Source organism: Triturus cristatus, chromosome 2_1, assembly GCF_964204655.1.
Source record: "Triturus cristatus chromosome 2_1, aTriCri1.1, whole genome shotgun sequence".
Taxonomy (NCBI): domain Eukaryota; kingdom Metazoa; phylum Chordata; class Amphibia; order Caudata; family Salamandridae; genus Triturus; species Triturus cristatus.
Genome location: NC_140581.1, coordinates 101,686,746 through 101,710,611, shown reverse-complemented (window position 1 = coordinate 101,710,611; position 23,866 = coordinate 101,686,746). Strand labels below are relative to the sequence as shown.

Here is a 23,866-nt window from a genome sequence, read left to right as displayed (position 1 = left end):
AATAATTGTTTCAGAGCCCCGTGTGACTCTAACGTGGGTCATATTTGTTTAAAGGGACCATTGAGAGCCCAGGCCCCTTTTTGGATATTCCTGCCTGCACAGCTGCCCAGCAAGTAGTGGGCAGCTGCCACGTTTAGGCCTAAAACTCTGGCGCACTCCGCTTTTGCTGCATGCGCAGCACCCAGACTGTGGGACATAGGACATTTGGGCCCCATGGAAGGCCAGTTGGCCTGAGGCTAGTACCGAAGGTGATTCCTGCGCAAAGGGATTGCATCCTGTGTTTTAGGTCTAATATGTTTTATGTCTAATGTGATTGTGATCACATAGTGTGCTCCTAACTTTTACCAGTAGTTACTGGTTGTGCACTACATTTCTGATTGGTTCTACATTTAATGTGCATTGCTGTTATGCTTATTTTTATTTCTGACTGTGTCTAGGCGTAGGAGATGGTTTTTCCTAGTATAGGTTGTGCTAGTGAGTTCATAGTTCCCTGCGTGATATATGCCTAGAGTGTTTAGGATTGCGTAGGGTGTACTTACCCTTTACCAGTAGTTACTGGTTGTGCGCTACCGTTACAATTTGTGTTACAGTTGGTATATGTTCTACATTTACAATTGGTGATTGGTGCTAATTCTGACAGTGGTCCATGTGGCCCTGTCTTGTGTAAATAGTCCCCTGTAAAATTCTGCCCCGTGCCAGTTGGCACAGTGTAAATTATGTGATTATCATCTAATGTGTTTATTATAATACAAAGGCTATTGTGTGGTGGGCCTTGGGTGTTGTTGCTGGGTGCGCGCGCAAACGCTTTACAGATTGCCTCTGGGATAAGCCTGACTGCTCGTGACAAGCTACCAAGGGGGTGAGCAGGGGTTATCTTTGGCGTGTAACTCCCCAGCCCTGACTTAGAGTGGTGGTCTCTGCCTGGCTTTGGCGCAAGCCTTAGCAACCAGAGATCCCATTTCTAACACGCTGCAAAACGTATAGTGTAGAGAAGTTGGCCTGGTATATGCTGTCACTAGTTATAGTGGGCACCCTGCACCAGTCAAAACAACCCCTTATTGATGATAGGTTAAAGACAACCTTTATTGAAAACTATCCTCGTGGTAGCTATGGAGAGCAGCCTTCAGGCTAAGTCTTGAAGGAATGTAAAGCAGCTTGTTTTACCAGTCTATAATCTCTAGAGTGGCTAAATGAAGGGAGACCACACCAGGTAGGTGTGTGTGTGTGTGTGTATATGTATGTATATATATATATATATATATATATATATATATATATATATATATATGTATTTATCTATTCCTAAACACACCCTGCAAGTCGCTTTATGAGGCTAGAGGTAAAAGCACATAAGTTACACTTCAAATATTACAGTAAAGTAGCACAAATACACGTTAGGTCCTAGGGGCGGACCAAACCATATACTAAAATAGTGGTATAAGAACCACAACTTAACTAGACACAAGGCCTAGAGCCTGTAGAATCACTGGGACCCCAAGGAACCACCAAAGGTAGTGACGCAGGAGACCCATGGGGGCCGTGTGCAGTGTGAGAACACAGCCGCGAGCTCCTGTTAGCTTCTATGGGGAAAGTCGCAGTTAGATTTTTATAGATAAAGGACACCTAGAGATGGACTAGGACCAAACCCTCTTGGACTTAGACAGTTCTAGGGTCAACACCCACAGGTGCACCGGAGTACACGAGTTACCTCACCCAGGGAAGCCGGGTGCATAGGTGTCAAATGGTGTCGGGTCGCATCGTCGTTTTCAATGGCCGCTGGCGAAGAAGTGCTGCTGCCGGGAAGATGCGAAGTGTCCGAGGAAATTCAAGCCTGGATCAAAGATGTGAAGAACCTGAAAGCAGAGGGGACAGAGTCTGGGTCACTTGCCAGTGACCAGGAGCACAATAGTTGAATGCCCGCCAATGTCGGGTGCTTCAGGTGAGATGAGGGGAAGCTTGACTCTTCAGTCACGAGGACCAGGAGGTGTTGAGGATGACCAGGAGCTGGATTGGAGGTGTTCCACAAAGGATGTCGAGTGCTGCAGCATTGGTGCCCGGATTGGACACAACAAGCCTTGGCAACAGCAACCCACGCAGAAAGGAGAAAGATGCTTCGGTGCGGACTAGCAAGGTTTGAGGGACTACCCCAGCAAGGAGGAGTGAGGGCACATCTGGAGCAACCAGGGAAGCCCAAGGAAAGTCAGAGTTGCCTTCACAGGGACCCACCAGTCATTGGACCAGGGATCACAAAGGTACCTCGAGAGGAATCGAAAATGGCAGCCCACGGGTCACTCGGAGTGGGTAGGCTGACAATCTTCAGTGGATTCTCTGCGCGGGGTCTGGGCTAAAAGTAACCCAATGCACAGCCTCAAGGGACTTTGAGAAGCTAATGCACTTGCAAATGTACACGGTGTCCAGAGGTTTCGGTTCCACGGTACCCACAAGGGCTATGGGTCTCAGCTTTGCTGGGGACTCGGATCAGCCTCTGGGAAGTCTGGAAATCCTCCTCTGGTGTTGCAAAGTCTTCGGCGTCCGGCGGGTGCTTCGGAGATGCAGACCGGACAGATGCACCTTTGGGGCCTGCCAAGCAGGGGAGTAACTCCTTTACTCCAAGGGAGATCCTTCAGTCATCTGACGTTGAACAGATCATTGAAGGACCAATAATCCGTTTCAGAGTTTCAACCAGGGATATCTAAAGTTAGAGATTCCTTCTTTATACCCATGGAAGGGGTTAGACTAACTCAGTGAACCCACCTATGAGAGGGTTTGGAAAGAGGGGTGGCTACACCCATTTTCTTTGTCCAGTTACACGCCAGAGCAGGGGCTGGTAGCCCCTGAACCAGTTTGACCTGGACTATGCAGAGGGACCCCAAATGTGCCCTCAGTGCAGGACTTCAAAGCACTCTCGGAGTGCACCCACCCAGCCCCAATACACTAAAGCCTGTCTGGGAGGTGGTGACACCTCCCTGTGACAGGAAACCTATTGTTCAGGCCTCCCCTGCCAGAGTTTCGGTCAGCAGCAGGAGACTCGTGTCTGTGGCTGCAGCATCCATTTTGTAATGCCAGGGCTCTTTTAAGCTGTTACCGGGTTTACCGGTGCTGTCATGTCTCTCCCTCTAGAAGGGTGGGATCATACGCCCACACCAGTTACTGGTGTGGGGGTAAGGTTCCAAGGTGTTTGAACACGACATGTTTCCGTGCAGACAGTCCAAAGTTAGCATTTACCTATTGGTTATACTGCACTTAAGAATATATGGTCAGGCTGCATCACAGACCACCCCAGAGAAGAGATTCTGAAGACTGCAGAGGGGCTCTGCTCATGCATGGGCACCCTCTCACACAAAACCAAGCACCCTGCCTTCAGGATTGATAAGGCCTGCCATAGGGGTGACTGATAGGTTTCTGTGTGCAGTGATAGGTGAGATATAGTGAACCTATATCTCTGTAAGGGGTGCATGCACCACCTTACCCAGGCTGTAGTAGCAGACCTGTAGTGTCATTTTGGAGGGCTTCCCAAGGGTGGCATAATACATGCTTCAACCCATGGTAGGCCTCTGAGGTACCTATGCCCTGGGTACATAGTATACCATATACTAGGGACTTATAAGGGCACCTCAGAATCCAATCTGTTGTGTACCTAAGGTACTAGGAATCAATTTATAAGGGAAAGCAGATAGGCTGGGGACCTGAATAGCAGGATCCCAGCAAAACTAAGTCAAAAAACATCAAAACACCAGGAAAAAAGTGGGGGCAACCATGTAGTCAGATTCCACCTTCCGACATATAGTTTCTTACCTGTCAGCGTAGTTTTGCAGCTTGAATTATTTTCTGGATTCACTAGCGAACCCACCATCCTCCACCAAGAAAGATGAGACAAAGGCGTAGGAGGAAAAGAAAAAAAAAAGACGGGAGCTTCTGGAGGAAGCATGTCGACGTCACAGGAGTACACCAAATGGTGGTATGTCGACAATCGCTAAGAAAGAAAAAAAAAGAAAGAGGACAAATACAACAATTCTGGACCCAAACACTAGATGGCGGAATAATGCAGAGCATTTGAATTCAGAACATTCTTCAATCTGCAAAACTACACCGACCGGTAAGAAACAAGGCAGGCCTAAAGCAGCAAGGCATTCCTTCGGAAGTCCTCCACAGGTTCAGGAGTGTACTGAGGAGTCAGTCTGAGGGTCCAATATTTATACCTGGTGCCAGCCTTCGTAGTAGGGTAATCTTTTAGGCCCTTCTTTTGACTCTAGAAAATTCCTTCCTTCCAATGCTAAGGCTTCAAGAAGTCTGGGGTGACAAACGTCAAGTGTTAGGTTTCTTTGTATGGGGTGGAGGCAAGCCCCTTTGAAGTGGACGTGGGGCAGGGAACAGCTCTGCCCCACCCGTACTGCCAGGATCATCTATCCTGTTCACTCTTAAGCCATATTGTCTCGCTGTCTGGACTGGAAGGAATACAGAAAGCCTAGTAGTAAGGCTATGTGACCAAGGCAGCCGGCACTAAATTGTTAGATTAGGAAAATGCCAACTTTCTAAAAGTGGATTTTCACAGTTGTGACTTACAATCTGACTTTACCATTAATGAGGATATTAAATTACAATTCGAGTCCAAACATGAGATTTCTACCAATTCACAATAAAAAGTTAGCACGTAATGCATGTAATAAAGTAATCCAATGTTATCCTACGGGAGAGGTAGGCCTTACAGTAGAAAGAAAGTAATTTAGGAGTTTTTTACACCACCAGGACATATAAAAGTTTTAAACACATGTCCTACTTTTTAAAATAAATGCACCCTGCCCTTGAGACCTACTGTCTGGGTGTACTGAAAAGGAAGTTTATGGTGTAAGCCAATAGAATCCTATTTTAGGGAGAGAGCACAAGCATGTTGGCAGTGGTAAAGTGCACAGAGTCTTAATGTAAAAAAAAACAATGAAATTCAGATAAAAGAGGGTTGAAGGCAAAAGGTTTAGAGGAATACCACACCAAGGATGTCCGGTCTAACAACCAGTGTCCCCTGTGAGAAAGAGGAGAGTGCTGGAAATCATGAGATCCAGTTGGGCTTCCTGGAAAGGGAATCCCTGCAGTGAGGTGTGAGGAAACGGCTGTGGCACGTATCAGGTCGTCGTCAAGGTGCAGTTCAAGTTGGCAACCTTGTATGCCGGAGTGGGCTGCCGTGAAGTTAGCCATGCTCATCATCACTGCCATGCTCATCCGGCCATAGCTCAAGTGCCGAGTGAAGTTGGTGACCCGATATGCCATGTTGGGCCGAGTGAAGTTACCTGCTGCTGCCGATTGGGTTGTAGCGCGTGTGCATAGTGAAGTCTGTGACTGTGTATGTGAGGTGGGGGCCACCACTAAGAGTACATCAATGCCAATCAGGCCATAGCCTGTGCATGCAGTGAAGTCAGTGATATAGCATGCCAGGTAGTTCTGCTGTGAAGATTACTACAGTGCAAATTGTGCAGTAGACTGTGTGTTGAGTGAGTTCTGTGACCCTGTGTGCCAGGGAGAGCAACCAGAAAGGACAATATCCATTACCCAGTTCAATCCTTCGTTGTGAGGAGAGACCCAGTGGTGACCCATGAGGGCCTAAGTCCTTACTGAGGATTTGAACTGAAGCAACCTACACCGCCGCCTGTAGAAAGAATCCAAGGAACTTACTACCTTACCAGAGGAAGCGGCGTGGATACCCAGTCACAGCCCCCAGAGAGCCACAAGTGCTACTCCCCAACAGCAGCCACCACCATGGAAACTCTGTCCCCACCATCCTCGCAGGAGCAGGTACGACCTCAGACCAATTTGCTTGTATCGAAAAAAATATTTAATTATTTTATTTCTAGTACCAAGCCTGGTGCTGTTGAGTAAAATAAATGCTTTGCAAAATCTTATGCAATGTTTTACAATTAAATGCAGGTTCAAATGCAGTTGATTGAATTACAAGTCAATGTTTTGAAATTACTGTTCAGTTACTTTTCAGAAAGAGGCGTGGTGCAGCGCCCAGAGCGGCTGATTCCGTAACGCGGGGGCTCATGGTTCGAGCAGCAGGAGGTTAGCCCAGCACCTTGTGACAATGGGCAATATCTCGCTTAATCTACCAGGCAGCCCCCAGCGATGGCCCACCTCTCCGGAGGTAGCTGTGCGCTTTACAAGTGTTTGTATTTGGTATTTTCAGATTACTTTGTACATTACTTATTGGTGTACAGGTGTGAGAAGTTGGCCTGGCATATGCTGTTCCTAGTTATAGGGACACCTTGCACCAGTCCAATTGGACTCTTATTGATGATAGGTTTAAGACAACCTTTAAAGAAAGCTATCCTAGTGGTAGCTGTGGAGAGCAGCCTTCAGGCTAAGTCTTGAAGGAGTGTTAAGCTTATTGTTTCACCATAATAACCTCTTGAACAACCAAATGAAAGAGTAGCCCACACAGGTATATATATAAAATATATGTATTTATTCTAGACAGAATCCCACAGTCACTTTATGTGGCTAGTGGCAAAGTTACAATTCAAACAAGCATTTATAAACACAATAAATAGCACAGAAATCAATGGGCCCCAGGGGGGGACCAAACCATATACTAAAATAGTGGTATAAGAACCACGACAATTCTACAGGCAATGCCTAGGGCATTCAGGATCGCTTGCCCCTTCAGAATCCACCCACAGTTAAGAGGAAGGGGACCCACGGGAGACGCGTGCAGTGCAAAGAGCTGCTATCGGGATCGCAATGTTAGCCTATGGAGAATGTCGCGGTTGAATATTTAAAGCTTAAGGACACTTCTAGCAACAGTACAAAGTTAAGGCTTGAGACTTAAGGCTTTGGAGAGCCCACCACCACGGGAGTATCGAAGTACCACTGTTACCTGCCCCAGGGAAGCCGGGTGCATAGGTCGATTCGGGTCTCGGGCTGATTTTCTATGGAAAAGTAGTCCAAACTGCTGCTAGCTGAAAGCGTCGTTGAAGTCGTGAAGATTAAAGTCGAAGAGAAGATAAAGATGAACCTGAAAGCAGAGGGGATAGAGTCTGGGTCACAGCAAAGTGACCAGGGAGCTCACAGGAAGGAGCTCGTGGATGTCGGGTGCTTCAGGTGTAGAAGGTACAGCTGGGCTCTGCAGTCACGGGCTCCGGGAGGCTTCAAGGAAGGCCAGCTTCTGGAGGGCGACTGTCCCACGTCGGATGAGGGTCGCTGCGGTGTTAGTGTCCCGATTGGATCCACTAAGCATTGGCAACTGCAACCCACGCAAGATGAAGAAAGCAGCTGCTGGTGCAGACCCACGAGGTCTGAGGGTGCTCACCTTTGCAGGGAGCGTAGAACAGGCCTGGAGCAACCAGGGGAACTCTTGGAAAGATAGGTTTTACTCCGGCAGGGCCCACAAGTCGAGAGACAAGGGACCGTGGAGGGCAGCAAAATGGAGTGCGTAAAAGGGCTCCCACGGGCCACCGGAGCGGACTAGGGAGCTGAGCTTTGGCACGGATGCTGCTTGAAGGTTGGCTCAGAAATGGGCCAAAGCACAACTTCCCCACTGGTCGGGGTCGTGTGCTATGCAAGAGGTGGCTGGGGTCTTGGGGTATGCAGGGATCTCGGCACCCACGTGGTCCACGGTGCTCAGGCTTGCTGGGCACGCTCACAGGACTCTGGGATGCACTGGAGACCCACCTCAAGGTTGATGGAAGGCGTCGAAGTTCGTGAGAGCAGCGAAGTTCCAACCGGGTATCTTGCAGTCTTTTAGGTGCCTGCCAAGCAGGGGATAACTCCTTTATCCCAAGGGAGATTTCTTCAGTCAGCTGGGCAGCAGCTCGTCGAAGGTCAGTTCTGTGAAGTTCTGGACAAATCTGAGGCTCTAGGGCAAAGTTATTCCCATATATCCCCAAGATTAGGGGATGGTCCAAAATAGAGCCTACCAATCAGAGTAGAGGCGGGAAAGGGTGGCTACACCCACTCCCCTTTGTGTGTTTCCTGCCTGGGCGAGGGGCAGGATGCCCCTGAACTGGTTCCAGGCGGTGTATGCAGAATTGGGGCTCTGCAGCTGCCTACGTGCAACTCTGAAAGGACATTTTGGTGCACCCACCCTGTTCCAATCCACATATCCTGTCTGGGGAGGTGCTGGCACCTCCATGCCACAGTAGCCCTATTGTCCAGATGGCGAGGCTGGGGTTTTCCCCAGCAACAGCCAGCCAGTCGTGTAGGTGGCGGACCGTAGCCATTTTGTGGTACATGTGCACTTTTAAATTGGTGTCTAAATTCTACCGCTTTTCCCATATCTCCCTCCTAGCAAGGGGGAATCGTGCCCCCATGCCCATGGCTGGACTGGGGGTATGATTCCTTCATGTTTGACACCAAACACGATATGGTTCTGTGTAGCCACTCTCAAGTTATCGCTATGACGCGATTCACTTATAATGCGGTTAAGAGTATATGGTATGGCTACACTACAAACAACCCAGTAACGGTTTTACGAAGGTTGCAGAGAGGTCCTACTCACGTAGGGGTCCCCCCTCACACATACCTCAGCACCCAGCCCTGTAGGATTACCAGGGCCTGCCATAGGGGTGACCTAGGAGAGTATATGTGTTGTAATGGTGTGGGATATAGGGTACCTACATCCCTGTAAGGGGTGCTAGCACCACCTTACCCAGACTACAGTAGTGGTCTGGTGGTGTCCGTTTGGGTGGCTGTCCCAGGGTGGCACAATAAGTGCTGCAGCCCTGGTAGGCCTACTGGGGGACCCATGCCCTGGGTACCTAGGGTACCATCTACAAGGGACTGGTAGAGCATGCCCAGCATCCAATTATGCTTGTACCTAGAGTACTCACAACAGTTTTAGGGAGAAAGCAGATAGGCTGGGGTCCTGGATAGCAGGATCCCAGCCAGACTAGTCAAAAACCACTTAAATACCAGGCAAAAAGTTGGGGGGCAACCATTAGTCAGATTCCACTCTCCTACAACAGGGTTCCTCCAGATTCGAAGATGCACTCTTAGAACACCCTCAGCTGCACTAGGGTGGCCAGGTGCAGAGTGCTGAGGCCCTATGTTATCCAATAGGGGATAGGGGGCCTCCAGTTGGTGGTTGCTGACGAGCAGGCCACACGGCTGTGGAAGCAAAGCTCCAAAGCTCCTGGTGTTAGGCTCGGGGCAAAGGGGGATCCAAGTTGGCACCCAACATACACCCAAAGGGGCGGCTGGGTGCAGGATGCTGTTTTGACATCAGGTGCCTTGTTGTTTTCAAGGCGGATTGACGGTTTTGTTTTTTAGCTGCAGGCTCGGTCCTGGAAGACGTTCGGGAGGAACCAACAGCTGGGCAGGTAAGTTGAAGGTCTCAGGGACGTAGGTGCACCTCTGGTTCTCTTCTCCAGGGAGCAGGGTGGCTGGATGCAGGTGTATCTTTTGAGGTTGGATTTCACCTTACCGGGCCACTTGTGGTTGGGGGGGGGTCTCCGTGCAGAGGCTGCAGGTAACGTTGGGGAGTCCTAGAGGGGTCAACCCACAGTGAACTCTGACTCTGGAGCATTGGGGGACCTCACTGGGACTGGTGGGCCACTCGAACTCTGGCCATAGGCGACGGGTGCAGTGGTGGTTCCAGGCGTCAGGTTTCTTTGTCCTCAGCAGGATCAGAGTCTGTCTTGAGAGTTTCTTTTGAACAGAGCTGCTGTTCACAAGAGATCCGGTCTTTGTTGAAGGCATTCAGTTCTCCCAGGGGTTCTGGAGGTCGCTGGCTGCAGGACAAGGCGGCTTTTGGCACAGGATCTCTGGAAACTGCAGACGGGCCGATAGGGCTGGGACCTAGTCAGTTCTTCTCTGTAGTCTCCTGTGCTGGGTGTCTTCTTTCGTCTTTCTTCATCTTACGTTGTGGAAATCTGTCTTCTTGGTTCAGGGCTGTCCCCTAAGTACTGATTTTAGGGGGCGTTTTAGGGGTCTTGAGGTCAGTAGCCAATGGGCTACTGACCTTAGGGTGACTACACCCTTGGTGAGATCACCCCACAAGAGGAAGGGGGCACAATCACTAATCCTGATCGTGGAGTGCCTGCCATCTGCAAGACGGCAGGCACTGAAGAGTGGGCTTCACCACGCCTCCCCCACCTGAGGGGTGGAGTTGGCATAGGTGGGCACACCTTTTGGGCTGGCTAATTTTTCCAGCCTGTCTTCCTGCCGAAAAGGAGGGGAGACAGGAAGGGGGCCTTCTCCTGATAGCAGGAGAGGCTGGGGGTCACATTAAGAAGGTGGCAAGGCCTTTGATGCTCCCCTGCCACAGATGGCTCTTCCTGGCCTGGGTGAGGTGTGAACACCACTGCCCAGGAAAGGCTTTGTTTCTGGGCTTAGGAAGCGAAGGCTACCAACCCAGAGGTCCGGGAATGTCTTAGTGGTGGCAGGTTGGGGTGTACCAGTCAGGGAACCCACCAGTGGCTGGTCGTTCTTCAGGGGGCATCTCTAAGATGCCCTCTGAGTGCATTTTTCAGTAAATCCCACAATAGCATCAGTGTGGGTTTAATATGCTGAGAAGTTTGATATCGAACTTCCCAGTATTCAGTAAAGTCATTATGGTGCTGTGGAGCTCGTAATGACAAACTCCCAGCACCATATACTCTTAATGGTATTACTGCACTTACAATGTCTAAGAATTGGTCTAGGCACTGTAGGGGTACATGGCTCATGCACCTGTACCCTCACCACTGGTATAGTGCACCCAGCTACAGGGTTGGCTGACATGCCAGGGCAGTGGGTTGTATGCATGGCACACAGGAATGTGTGCCATGTTGAGTCTTCACTTTGTTCTGCACCAAAACACATAGCCTGCAATGGCAGTGTGAGTGTGTAAAGGTACAGGGCCTCTAAGTGTGCCACAACAAGTGGTGCAGCCCTTAGAGGCCTTCCCTGGTCTCAGTGCCCTTGGTACCCATGGTACCTTTTACAAGGGACTGATATGTGGCAAGAGAGATATCAATTGGGAGTACAAAGTACAGTTTTGGGAAAGAACACAGGCCCTGTGAACCTGATTGGCAGTAGTCTGGCAAAAAGTGTGGGGGGGGTTACTGCAACAGAAACCCAATGGGTTGTTTTCATCCATTCAAGGCTTCAGTAATTGAATGAATTGACAACTTGTATGTATTTCAGTAGCTCGCATGAAACACAGAGGCACCCTTTGGACTTCCAGGCACTCTCATCCCATCTTATGAATTATTTGTTTTTGCAGCTCAGCCTACGTCTTGCGCATAGCTGACTCTCAATCATATATGGGTACATTTGTGTCCTTGTATACAACAAATTAGCCCTTCACACATCGATATGGAGAAAAATTGCCCTACTTTACCATAGTTTGACCAAACATAATCCAGTCCTGATGATGACTGCACCTAATAACTAAGAGGTCGAAACACCTTTGACTGCATCACAAATGGAATTTCACCCCAAAAATTATTTTGATGTTCTGTAATTCATTTTGAGTGCAGTACACAGCTTACCTGTACTTGTATTTGTTGGTCGTTCATTTTGTCTACACATTATATAAACACTAGTATTGTTTAATTACTGTGAGCACTGGGGGAACTGAATACTGTGCCTTTTTGAAATAGGGCATTTTATAATATATGTAGTAATTGCAAAATATTAAATACAGAGTACATTTATTAAGATACTAGCTGTTTGCTTTTTTATTTTTCAGCTGGAACTAATATGTCCACAAGTTGAACTTGCCTAGATAACTTTGATCTCAAATACGCACCCAAAACGAGACCCAGGTAAGCAATGTCCCTTTCATATTATACAAGTGTGACAGCCTGCAGCAGGACCTGACTATTACCAGGGTGTAACCCAGCGGAGAAATTATTTGGGGTGGTGGGGGGAGTTCCACTCTATGCACCTCCCCTTGAATCTATCTCCCTGAATTGCTTCTGATTTCACAATTAACAACTAGTCCACGACCAATTCACCGCTACTGGTCACAAGTTTCTAGTCCATGTAGATGAGGGCTCTGTACGTGGGCAGACCAGTAGTGTGTGTTCCTGAAGAGGCCTTTGAGCATGTACTACGGAAGCAGGGGTCCAGCTATGTCGTCTTCATGCAAAAACGTTACTGACCGCTGTGAGCTCCCTCTTCTATTTGCATGGCTAATCAGACTTGCTCAGTACAAGTTTCACTGAGGGAGGTCTGTGCCTCGTACCAATCTTTCTTCCATAGCTATTTTCTGACCATGGGCACCATTTCAAGGTCTCTGGTCCCCATCTCTTCACAAAGTGGAAAAAGTGCAATTGGTGCCGACAAGATATGTCGAACATCTGTCTATCTACCACCCTAAGAAGGGGCAATAAAGCATGAGTGTCCCTGCAAGGTCAAGATGGCCCAGCTGGCTTCTAAGAAGAGTGGCAGAGAACCACCAGAGAACAAAACACACTTCTCACATACCAGGATTCATTGGACCAATGATGCTAGGTAGGGTCATCCCCTCAAAAGGAGTACTTCACTGCAATCCTTGGTACTCATAGGAAGAGCAACAACATTTTGTGAAGTCCTACATGAGAGGAGTACCTGGCCTCAGTGACTTGGGACCAGTGGCACTGAGTCAGGTCGCTTTCTCGAATAGATCACATAGCCACAGTGCTTTGAACACTTAGGACCAATGACGCAGGTTGAGGAAGCGATGTCTAAGGAAGTACTCTGCCACAGACATTGCACCCATAGGACCGGTCATACTGGGTCAGGATGTGTACTCATGGAGAGCCCTGTGCTTTCCACCCATAGGACCGGTGATACTTGGTCTGATTGTGTACTCGTGGAGAGCACTGTGCTAGAGTGCTTTGCACCCACAGGACCGGTGATAGTGGGTCAGGTTGCGTACTCGTGGAGAGCACTGTGCTGCAGTGCTTTGCACCCATAGGACCGGTGATACTGGGTCAGGTTGCCTACTCCTGGAGAGCACTGTGCTGAAAATAGAACCAATGATATTGGGTCTGATTGCCTACTCGTGGAGAGCACTGTGCTGCAGTGCTTTGCACCCATAGGACCTGTGATACTGGGTCAGGTTGCCTACTCCTGGAGAGCACTGTGCTGAAAATAGAACCAATGATATTGGGTCTGATTGCCTACTCGTGGAGAGCACTGTGCTGCAGTGCTTTGCACCCATAGGACCAGTGATACTGGGTCAGGTTACTTCCATATGGAGAGCACTGTGCTGCAATGCTTTGCACCCATATGACCGGTGATACTGGGTCAGATTGCGTACTCATGGAGAGCACTGTGCTGCAATGCATTGCAACCATAGGACCGGTGACATTGGGTCAGGTTGCCTACTCGTGGAGAGCACTGTGCTGCAATGCTTTGCACACATGTACGGTGATACTGGGTCAGGTTGCCTACCTGTGGAGAGCACTCTGCTGCAGTGCTTTGCACCTATTGGACCAGTGATATTGGATCAGGTTGCGTACTCATGGAGAGCACTGCACTGCAGTTCTTTGCACTCCTAGGACCGGTGATAATGGGTCAGGTTGCCTACCTGTGGAGAGCACTGTGCTGCAGTGCTTTGCCCCCATAAGACTGGTGACATTGGGTCAGATTGTGTACACATAGAGGGCACTGTGCTCACTGCCTTGCACCCATAGGACTGGTTATATTGGGTCAGGTTGCCTACTTGTAGAGAGCACTGTGCTGATGTGCTTTGCACCCATAGGACTAGTGATAATCGGTAAAGGTTGCGTACTTGGGGCTAGAGCAGTCGACGTCGAAGCTGGGGAACCGGGTTTGAGTCTCAGCTACGACACTCAACATCCTGTGATTCTGGGCAAATCACGTAATCTCCCTGTACCTAACAAACCAGCATTGGCATAGCCAATAGGTCTCGCCTTTGGGACCTTATAAGTGTTTAGTTATGCAAGGCCAAGCCAGGCCCTCCCTGGACCGGAAAGAAGCATCCTAGCTTCAGTTTCGGTATATCATCCCTCATCAGCCAAGTTAGCTTGACTCCAGCGGCACAGTGATCAAGGGACCCACGTCTGGGCATACGAAGCACACTTAGGGTGACAAAGGCAAAAGGAACAAATGATGAATGGAGTGCTCAGCAATGCAAAGATTCACCCCCAGTCACAAAGATATGGGATTAATCCATTGTTCTTTTGCTCACCACGCAAACCCAGTTTTGACCCAGCCAAATGGAAATCTGTCTGTACAGCTGTGTACTACCTTCATAAAATTCCACATCAAATGATAGTTCCAATTGGTATGCGTGAATATTTTTCTGACCCACTGACACTCACAGTGAGAAACTTAATTCACAATATGTGCTATTAAAGAGCCATACAATGCATGAAAAAACATGATAAAACCACAATATTTGGAAAAGGCAACTACTTATTGGAAAGGCAAGAAGAAATAAAACTTGTGAAATTTAAACAGGGACTTTATTAGTGAGTTGAATTACCCTGTATGGTTTTGCAATCATTGTTCAGAAATCGATCAGGGTATTGCCTGTGAAGTTGAGGACATGAATGTAGGGTCCAATAGGGACCCCTTTCAAACTCAGTTTTTAATTACTACCAGGTAAGAGCACTAGCGAGACACGCCCCACATAAAGCACTTGATGTCCACTCACTCAAGCCCTCCAAGAAAATTCTCCCCAAAGTCTCAGAAATGTCAAGTTCAGCCAGGCGTCTGAGACTCCCGATCACCCAACTTGTTAACCCACTCGATCACAACAGACACATTGGCAGAGCTACTGAAATTGTGTAATTATGTAGCCCTGGCGATTTTCGCACAATTTTAAATATGACACATTTGCAACATAATCCATCATCTGTTGCATTAATCTGAAGATTTAAACAAAAAAATGTTTCTAACTCAAACGGTTCAAAAGTTACTAAAAACACAGTGACACTTGCAGTGGAAGGCACTTTGCAAAGGTTGACTGGTCACCTTTTTGTAGCTTTTTGGGCGTTAAACTGGTATTAATGAGGTGCAACTAGTTCACTGACAGTGTTGGGTTTAAAAACAATGAAGTAATACGATCACAAAATGTGCCTCAGAATGCCGCATAATTTGCCTTTTCTTGACGCATAATTTATTCTATCTGTTGCGTAATTTGGCCCTGCACACTGACAACCGGGTCCTGCACAAGCTGTTAATTCTCCCGTTGCTCAGGTTTACCCGTCTCCTCTGCCTCCCTCCTACCCGCAGCCACACTCGGAATTGCACAGCACTGCCCCCTCGTGGTATCAAAGGGAGTGCACTCCGCTCACATCCACCACCCTAATACTGACATCCACATTACTGACCTGGGCATCGGGCTCACCAGCTCACTCACTCCGTAGGTTAGGAAACTTGGACCGACTGAAAAAACATTGTTTACACTTTACCGTAAAGTTGCCAGTGCTACTTTAGCAGACTCGCCGGACTTTAAGAATGCCGTCAGATGCTCATGTTTCATGCTTCAGAAAACACAGTAGTGAACTTTTAAAGTATATCCGAATGCGCGCCTCTTAGGGCTAGCAGCACGCGTCTACCTATTGGCACTAGTAGCACGCGGCCTTTGCATATACGTTGGCATCACACTGGTCAATAGTTTAATAAAGCGGACCGGGCTGCAGCCCCATAACGCACATGACACTCACACTTGTGCGCGCGTACACAAGCAGCAGGTGTGCCAACCCACCAAGCTGCCTCTGTAACTGCGCGGGGGAATATACAGTGCCTGGCTAGCTACGTAGCAATGCCCATGGTGGTTTAGAAGAAAATGTGAGGAGTGGTTTCCTTGGTGAAAGGCAAGCTGCGAAGAGCAGGGGGTGGCGCCACACTGCCTCCATGGTACTAAAAGGCATGTATTGCACAGCGAGCCGAGAGCTTGTACTGCCTGCTGCCCACCGTCACTGCTGCCGCTTGCCCACCAACATGTCCTCAGACAGAGTGGTCCTGGTTTGGGGAGGGGCTGGCACCGTGGGCTCTGGGATTGTGAAATCACTTCTGGACAAAGGTAATGAAGATTCTCATATGCCAGCACTTTCCCATGTAACTGCTTGCAAAATAGCCCAGTAGGTCCTGCGCCTGCTCCTGAAACCAGTGTGTCCCATAGTAGAAATTTGAATTCACCATCTGTAAATGAATTAATTTTCTTGCACATCACATACTGCGAAGTGAACCCTCGCTTGTTGCGCCACCTTTTTGGTTGCTAAAGGGTCTAAGGTACGGTGAGATACAGGGATGTGTCTAGGAGCACACGATGTGTTCAAATGGAGAAACTGAGATTCGGCTGCTGTTTCTGAATTTTCCCTGATCTCTAGTGCTTTCGACTGGATTCAACTGTGACGTGGGTTTTAAACTTTTCCTCATTAACTGAACAACCGATGAGCAGTGGATAAACAATAAAACTGCAGCATTAGCTAAACGAAAGCACCGTCTGACAGCCGTGGAAACAACTAGAGGAACAAGCGCGCGCAACTCACGCTGAAAGGAGGCAGACGGGGGAGGGGTGAGAATATGAGGGGGCCTGCGCCTGTTTCCCTTGTGGGAGCGAGCAGAAACCATTACGAACAGATTTTTTTTTTTCAAAGCTCGTTCCCGCAAGGGAATCGCCAAACGTGCACGCGTTGCCGTTGAAAGCAATGCAACGTGTGCTCGTATTTGGGCAAAAAAGCAAGCCAATTACTAAAGGTCTCTCCTATGCACAGCATGCGTGCTACTAGGCGAGACCTAAAAATGAATGTGTCCTTGTGTAACGAAATTGATGCTATGTAAACGCTCTGATACCGGATATCTTCGGGTCTTGTTCGCGCTATATAAAAAACTAAAAAAAAAAAAATAGGACTGGTGATATTGGGTCAGATTCCCTACTCATGGAGAGCACTGTGCTAGATTGCTTTGCACCCATAGGACCAGTGATACTGGGTCAGGTTACCTACTCGTAGAGAGCACTGTGCTGCAATGCTTTGCACCCATAGGACCAGTGATATTCGTTCGGATTTTGTATTCGTGGAGAGCAGTATGCTTTCAACCCATCTGAGTTGTGATATTGGGTCAGTTTGCTCACTTGTGGAGAGCACTGTGCTTGAGTGCTTTGCACACATAAGAAGGGTGATACTGGGGGGCGTGGCCAAGCAGCGGACTGCAATTTATTTATTTATTTATTTTGAAGTTTTATATAGCGCTAGCTCCACCCGGGGGTATCAGAGCGCTTTACATTTGCATAAAAATTATTTAGGACAAAACAGAGCAAATAGTTAAAATAGTGAGGCAATTATACATGAAGGAATAGAAGACTCAGTTGAGCTCATGCCGATAATAATAGTAAGGGGAGCAAAAGGGTAGGTTCAGTGGATAAAAAAGCGCCTGGAGGGATAGGGTATGTGAGAAGGAGATGGAGGGGAGAAATTAGGATAGGAAGAAAGGGGTAGGGTGGAGAGGAGTGGGGGCTGTAGAAGTGGGAGAGGCGAAGGGGAGAGCGGTAGTGTCAAAAGGAGGAGGGGGTGGGTAGCACAAGAATAGTAGGAGAGGAATTAAGTACCCCAGTATTGATTGAGCAAGTGTATTTTAAGGTCTTTTTTGAAACTGATATAGGAAGGGGGTACAACGGAGAGCTTTGGGGAGGGCATTCCAGAGGCTGGGGGCTTTTCCAGAGAAGGAGCGTGCCTGCGAGGCTTTTTTCTTTAGTAGCGGGGGGGGGGACGAGAAGAAGTGCGTTCTGAGCTTCTCAACGTCCGGGAGCATCCTGCTTTAGTGAGTTTATTGGAGAGGTAACTTGGTGTCTTTTGATAGAGGGCTTTCTGTGTAATGCAGGCAATTTTATATGTTGATCGGCCCTCAATGGGAAGCCATTTGAGTTCTTTGAGGGCAGGAGAGATGTGTTCAGAACGTTTACAGTCGGTTGTTAGTCTGGCCGCTAAGTGGAGGACAGATTTGAGGGGGGCAAGGTGAACTTTGGGTGTTCCAGAGAGTAGAGCGTTTCCGTAGTCAATCTTGGAAAGGACTAAAGATTGGATAACCGATTTGAAATCTTCCGTAGGAATGAACGGTTTGATTTTTTTGAGAAGCCGGAGTGAGAAGAGTGCTCCTTTTGCCGAATTTTTTTATATGGGTATTGAGCGCAAGTTTATTGTTGATGGAGATGCCAAGAGATTTAACTGATTCGGCTAGGAGGAGAGAGCAGTTAAGGGCATTAAGGTCAGTTATCCATGTTTGGATGGGGAGAGGGTTGTTTTTGGGAGAGAAGAGAATGATTTCAGTTTTGTTTGGATTAAGTTTGAGATGATTTGCGAAAAACCAGGATTGGATCTTGGATAGGGCTGAGTTTAGGTGTAAGATATCAGAGTGGGATTTGATTTTATAGTACAGTTGGGTGTCGTCAGCATACATGTGGTAGTTAATTTTGGCTTGTTTAAGTATGAGGGTGAGGGGTTCCATAAAGAGGTTGAAGAGGGCCGGCGAGAGGATAGATCCTTGGGGTACACCGAGGGAGACCGATGCAGGGCAGGAGAGGTAATTTTAATTTGTTGTTTTCTGTGTTGTAAGTATGAGGTGAACCAGTTTAGGACAGTGTCATTAAGTCCGAAACGATCTTTGAGTGCATTGAGTAAGGTTGAGTGGTTAACTGTGTCGAATGCAGCAGTGAGGTCAAGGAGGATGAGTATGCAAGACTCACCCTTATCCAGTGTGAGGTGGATGTCATCGACAATGTTAAGCAGGGCGGTTTCGGTGCTGCAGCCTTTGCAGAAGCCAGATTGAAGGGGGGCAAGCAGGTTAAAAGTGTCAATATGCTTGTCCAGTTGAATTAGGGTGCATTTTTCAAGGGTTTTGGAGAGTAGTGGGAGGTTGGAGATAGGGCGGAGGTTGTTAGGGTCATTAGGGTCGGCTTTGGGGTTTTTGGGGATGGGCGTGATTTGTCCCAGTTGGAGTGAGATAGGAACACATCCAGAAGAGAGGGAGGCGTTAATGATGTTGGTCCAATAAGGGACAAAGATGTGCTTTAGTTCTTGGGTGAGGGCTGATGGGAGTGGGTCTTTAGTGTGTGAGGATGGTTTTAGTTTGGATAGGATGTTAAAGACTTCCATTTCCGTCACAGGTTGGAAATTTCTCCATGCGGCTTTATTTTTTAGGAGTGGGGTGGGGTGGTGTGGTACAGGAGGGGTGGAGGAGGGAGGGTGTGTGAAAGCGATAGAGATAGGGGGTGGGATCAGGGGTGAGTGTGGTGTTAGAGTATTATTCAAAGGACATGTGGGTGAGGGAGGGAGCTGGGTTACATGGAAGGACAGATCAATCTTGGCGATTTTTTTCGGAGAAAAAGTTAGCAATTTCTTCACATTTGCTAGTGGAGGCCGACAGGTTAAGGGGTGCCTTAGTGGATTGGTTTCTCACGATCTTGAACAGTTCTCTGGGTCTGTTTTTGGAGCGGGAGAGTTGTACGCGAAAGAAAGATGCTTTTTCAACGAAAATGTGTTTTTTGTAGGTGGATCTAGCGGTTCTAAGGAGGGCCAGATGGGAGGGAGAAGGGTGCTGTCGCCATGTCCTTTCGGCAAGTCTAAGTGAGCGTCTTTCCTTGTTAAGGTCCGAGGTAAACCATGATTTGGAGGGGACATTTCTTTGTGTTTTAAGTTTGAGCGGGGCAAGTTGATCTAAGACCTCAAAGACAGTTTTGTTAAAGTGCTCAGTAAGATCGTTTGCATTGAGAGAGTGTGGTATGAGACGAAGTTGGGTTTGAAGTTTGGACTCCAGAGTGCCAGGTGGGATTTGCTTAAGATTTCTGGACACTGTCGTGGCCTTGGTGCATTTCGCTGGGGAGGGCGGGGTTGTGGGGGAGATCGTGAACAAAATAAGGTGATGATCGGACCAGTCGATAGGGATGATGTTGGATACAGACGCCACATCAGTGTTAGAGATGATGGCGTCAAGGATGGCTCCTTTGGTGTCGGTGGGGGAGAGGCAAAGTTGTTTGAGGTCGATAGTCTCTAAAAGATTAGTGAGGAGACTGATTGCGGGATCCTTAGGTTCATTCCAGTGAAGGTTGAGATCTCCTAGGAAAAGGTTATTGGTGTTAGAGAGTGACGATTGTGTGATAAGGTCAGATAGTTCTTCGGCAAAGGGGAGAGGCTCACCGGGTGGATGGTATATAGTGTGTAGTCGAATTGGAGGGGAGTTTTTCAACTTAAGTTCAGCTCCAAGATATTCGAAGGTAGTAAAGTTTGTGTTCTTTGAGGGGGAGAGTTGTAGCTCTTTTTTATAGATAATTGCTAAACCTCCCCCTATTCTTTCCGATCTGTCTTTTCTGAGTGTGGAGTAGCCAGGGGGGATGAGTAGGTCAAGGATAGGTGTCGAATGATCTTTGAGCCAGGTTTCAGTGAGGACGGCAATGTCAATATCATCGTTAAGTATAGTTTCAGATATTTCGGTCGCATGTCGAACAGCTGAGCGGCAGTTCACGAGCATACAAGATAGGGGTTTGGGGATGTTTTTGGGCTGAGGGTGTAGGTGAATGGTGGTAAGTTGAGGGGGAGGTCTGGGTGAGCTGGGGGAAGAGTGGATTCTGCAAGTCCCCATGATAACAGGGATGTTAGAATGAGGGAGGAAAGGGTCATTAGGAGGGAGCTTGTCAAGGTAAGAGTCGCAGAGGTCAGAGATGTCGGACGTGGAGTAGACTCTCAGGGAGCGAAGAGGCCTGAGTGTACGGCTGAGTAGAGGTGTAGTTGGCCAACGCTTAGGATATGGGCGTTTTGGGGGGCTGGAGCATGAAGAGGAGGTCAAATAGGGGCGGGTTCTGGAGTTGAGAGAATTGAATAGCTTGAAATCAATTCTGAGTCGTGCAAGTTCTGAAACCAAGGTGGAGATGTTGCAGTCAATGTTACGAAGTGTCTGAGTTAAGAGAGTGAGGAGAGGTGAAGTAGTGGTAGAAGTAGGGGGTGGTGTGGGGTCAGTATTGCTCATGGGTGGAGGGTTATTGTTGGGAGAGGGAGAGTGGTAATGGGGGGGCGTGGGGGTAGGGCAGGGATTGTGTGAGTGGGGGAGGTCAGAGGAAGGTCAGGAGGTGCGGTCCGGGGTTGGGAAATAGAGAGGGGCGAGGTACAGGATGCCGAAATAATGGAGGTAGGAGATAGGGACAGAGGAGAGGAAAGGGCGTGCGAGTTGTAGGGAGAGGTAGTGTCAGTGTTGGGGGTAGGGGTGGAGTTAGGAGAGGGGGAAGGGAGGGCAGGGAGGCATGTGGCATCCGGTGTTTGGACTCGAGGGGAGTTTACGAAATGATTTGGGGTAGGAGGGGGTTGGACACTGGGGAGCCAGGAAGTTTGGGGGATGGAATGTGAGTTAAAGGAATTGGAGGGGGAAAATTCCAGAGGGGTGGCCGGAATGGGGGACAAAGAAAGCGGAGTATCGTAAGGGACTGGAATGACAGGAAGGAGAAGGGTTAGTGTTGGTGGAGTTCTCATTGGGGGTCTAGTGGGTGGGCAGAAGGGGAAGAGGCGTAAGAAAGGACTCTAGGAGGGGTTCAGGAGTGGGTGAAAGAGTGTGGGTCAGAGAAAGGGGAGTGGGATTGGGGTTGGGTATGATCGGAGGGAGAAGGGTAAGCGTCTGGGAGGCAGTGGATGGTAATGGGGGGTCATGGGGATGCGTAGGAGTGGGGAGAGGGGTGTGTGCGGACAACTGGTGGGAAATGGTGTTGAAGTGGTGTTCGAAAATGGTGAGGTGGCGTTCAGAGGCTTGAATCAAGATGTTGCCAGTTTTGAAAATAGAAATGTCAATTTCCCCAGGGAAAAGTGATGAGGGAGTGGTAGATAGTTTAAAACCGTAAGGGATTTTGCTTGATTTCGATATTGGGAGGCAGCGCAGAAAGGTGCTTTTCCATTTGGAGGGTCGTTTAGTGTAGAAGATATAGTTTGTTTTAATCTGGGCCGTGAGGCTGTAGTAGTTGTCAACAATCAGGGTTTCGGGATGGAGGGTTAGTAGATTTGGCATTTTTAGAAAGGTTGGGAGGGTAAGGGATGGACCAAGAATTGTGGCCATGTTTGGTGAGGAGGGGGTTTTTGGAGGAGAGGGATAGATTGAGGAGGGACATAATGGTAAGGTTGAGAAGGGGTAGGCGGAGGGAGGAACCAAAAGGGATACAAAGAGAGAAAGAAGGAATATAGCGACAATGAGGGGTGGTGGGAGGATTTAGCAAGGAGAGGTGAGTGCTCAGATAGGTGGATGCGCTGGGAAGTGAGGGGGGTAGGAGATAGGCGATGATGAGAAATAGGTTCAGGGGGAGAGTTGTGAGATTTGAGGTGAATTAGAAAAGAGAGTAATTGGGTAGGGGATGAAGCATACAGTTAAAACAAGCAGTTTTCACAAGCAAATAAGTCCAATTTAGCAGCAAAGCGGGAGCAACGTGAGAAAATTATGGGCATCAATAGCACTTCAGGGGTAAAGTGTCCAAGTTAGTGCAAATAGAGCGGGCGCATGAGGCATATTGAAAGGTCGACAAACAAGGTCATCAAACAAGGAATGGTATGTAAAGACCAATAGAGGCAGTATTCATAAGCAAATATGTCCCAATTAGAAGCCAAGTTACTGTATTTGGAGAGGGTGCGTGTGGCAAGAATGATGGCCGTCCGACCAGGAAGACCACAGGAGCACTGATAACAGACAAGTTCAAAGATTGTAGGTCAAAAACAGACAAGAAAATAGTCCTGAGGTAGAGGGGAGGAGTGAACAAGTCTTTTGGAGGCCAATTTAGGTAGAATGCAGAGCACAGGTCAAAACATTCAGGAGTAGCCGTGCAATGGAGGGCCCAATGACAAAAAAGAAAAAAAAAAGAAAGAAGAATCTCACGGAGGCCATTTTAGGTCATGGGCCGCAAGCAGGCAAAAAAACTGACAAAGATCATTAGGAAAATGGTGGGTAGAAGGTGAGCTTCTGTAGAAAAGGTAATTTAAACTTTTTCATTGTTTAAGTAGTAGTCGCCAACATCTTTAAGTGCAAGGACAGCGCTAGTTAACAGCTGCAATGGGGGGGCAGAGTAAAACAGAAAAACTTACCGAACCCTGTCACATGTCCGGGCGGGGGGAGTCACTAGTCATAGTCCTGACGAGTGAAGAGAGGTGGAGGTAGTGGCGCTCCTCTCCTGCCCAGTGTGAAGGCCACGGGAGTGGGAAGATGTATTTTCTTCGTTCTTTGAATTCTATTGAGTCAGTCATGAGCAGTTCCAGGTCTTAGCTTTTCAAGCTGACCGATTCTTTGCTGGTCCGTTGTAAGGCGATTGGGGAGGCAGGCCCGGTTAAGCCTCCCTAGAAATGAGCAGCAGCAACTCGGTACCCCCCCCCGTGCCGGCAACAGCACGAGAGAAGAGAGGAGACTCCGGCAGATATTTCCGTGCCGGGTCCGTGCCTCGCTGGGCCTCCAGTGAGCCCGAGGCGACTCCAAGAGGCCGAGGCGTCGTGGGTCCGATCTCCGACCCCGAGGAGGCAGGAAACCCCAGATGAAGACTCACTGGCGCCGTGGAGTCTTCAGCGGCTCTGGACAGTCGTCAGCCGGTGTGAAGATCCTCACGGGGGACCTAGAAGCGGGAAGGTGAGCTCCCGTCCGGAGTTGCTGGTATCCCGCACCTCGCCACAAATCGGTGTAGCGCAACGGTGAGGGAGCAATGGAAACGCTTCGATCAACTGGGTCAGGTCGCGCAGGGGCACCGAGGGACCGATCATAGAAGCCGAGCTGGCAGAGGCTGGGCACCTAGAAGGTTCCCCGTACGATTCCCATAGTACGATTAGCCTGCGTCGCTTCCACCTTCGGCTGAGCTGGAGTCCGGTAAATCAGTCAAGTCCCTCGCCCGGGGTCGTCCGGAGCGGACCCTGCCGTGAGCGCCAAGTTGGGAGATGTAGGTAAGTTGTTAAAAATTATTATTTTTTTTTTTTCTTTTTCTCTGAGTCATCGA

At 48.6% G+C, this 23,866-nt stretch overlaps 1 protein-coding gene across 2 annotated transcripts in view; it reads left to right on the top strand.

Moving 5' to 3' along the window:
* Nucleotides 1-23,866, top strand: part of LOC146863834 (4-galactosyl-N-acetylglucosaminide 3-alpha-L-fucosyltransferase FUT5-like) — a 72,818-nt gene that overhangs the window by 29,653 nt on the left and 19,299 nt on the right. The window contains exon 2 of one of the 2 annotated variants that reach the window (XM_085628351.1): nucleotides 11,660-11,735. The exons of the other annotated variant lie outside the window; for it this stretch is intronic. The gene's annotated coding sequence lies outside the window, so the exon portion shown is untranslated. The remainder of the gene's footprint in view (nucleotides 1-11,659; nucleotides 11,736-23,866) is intronic. 2 annotated transcript variants of the gene reach the window in all.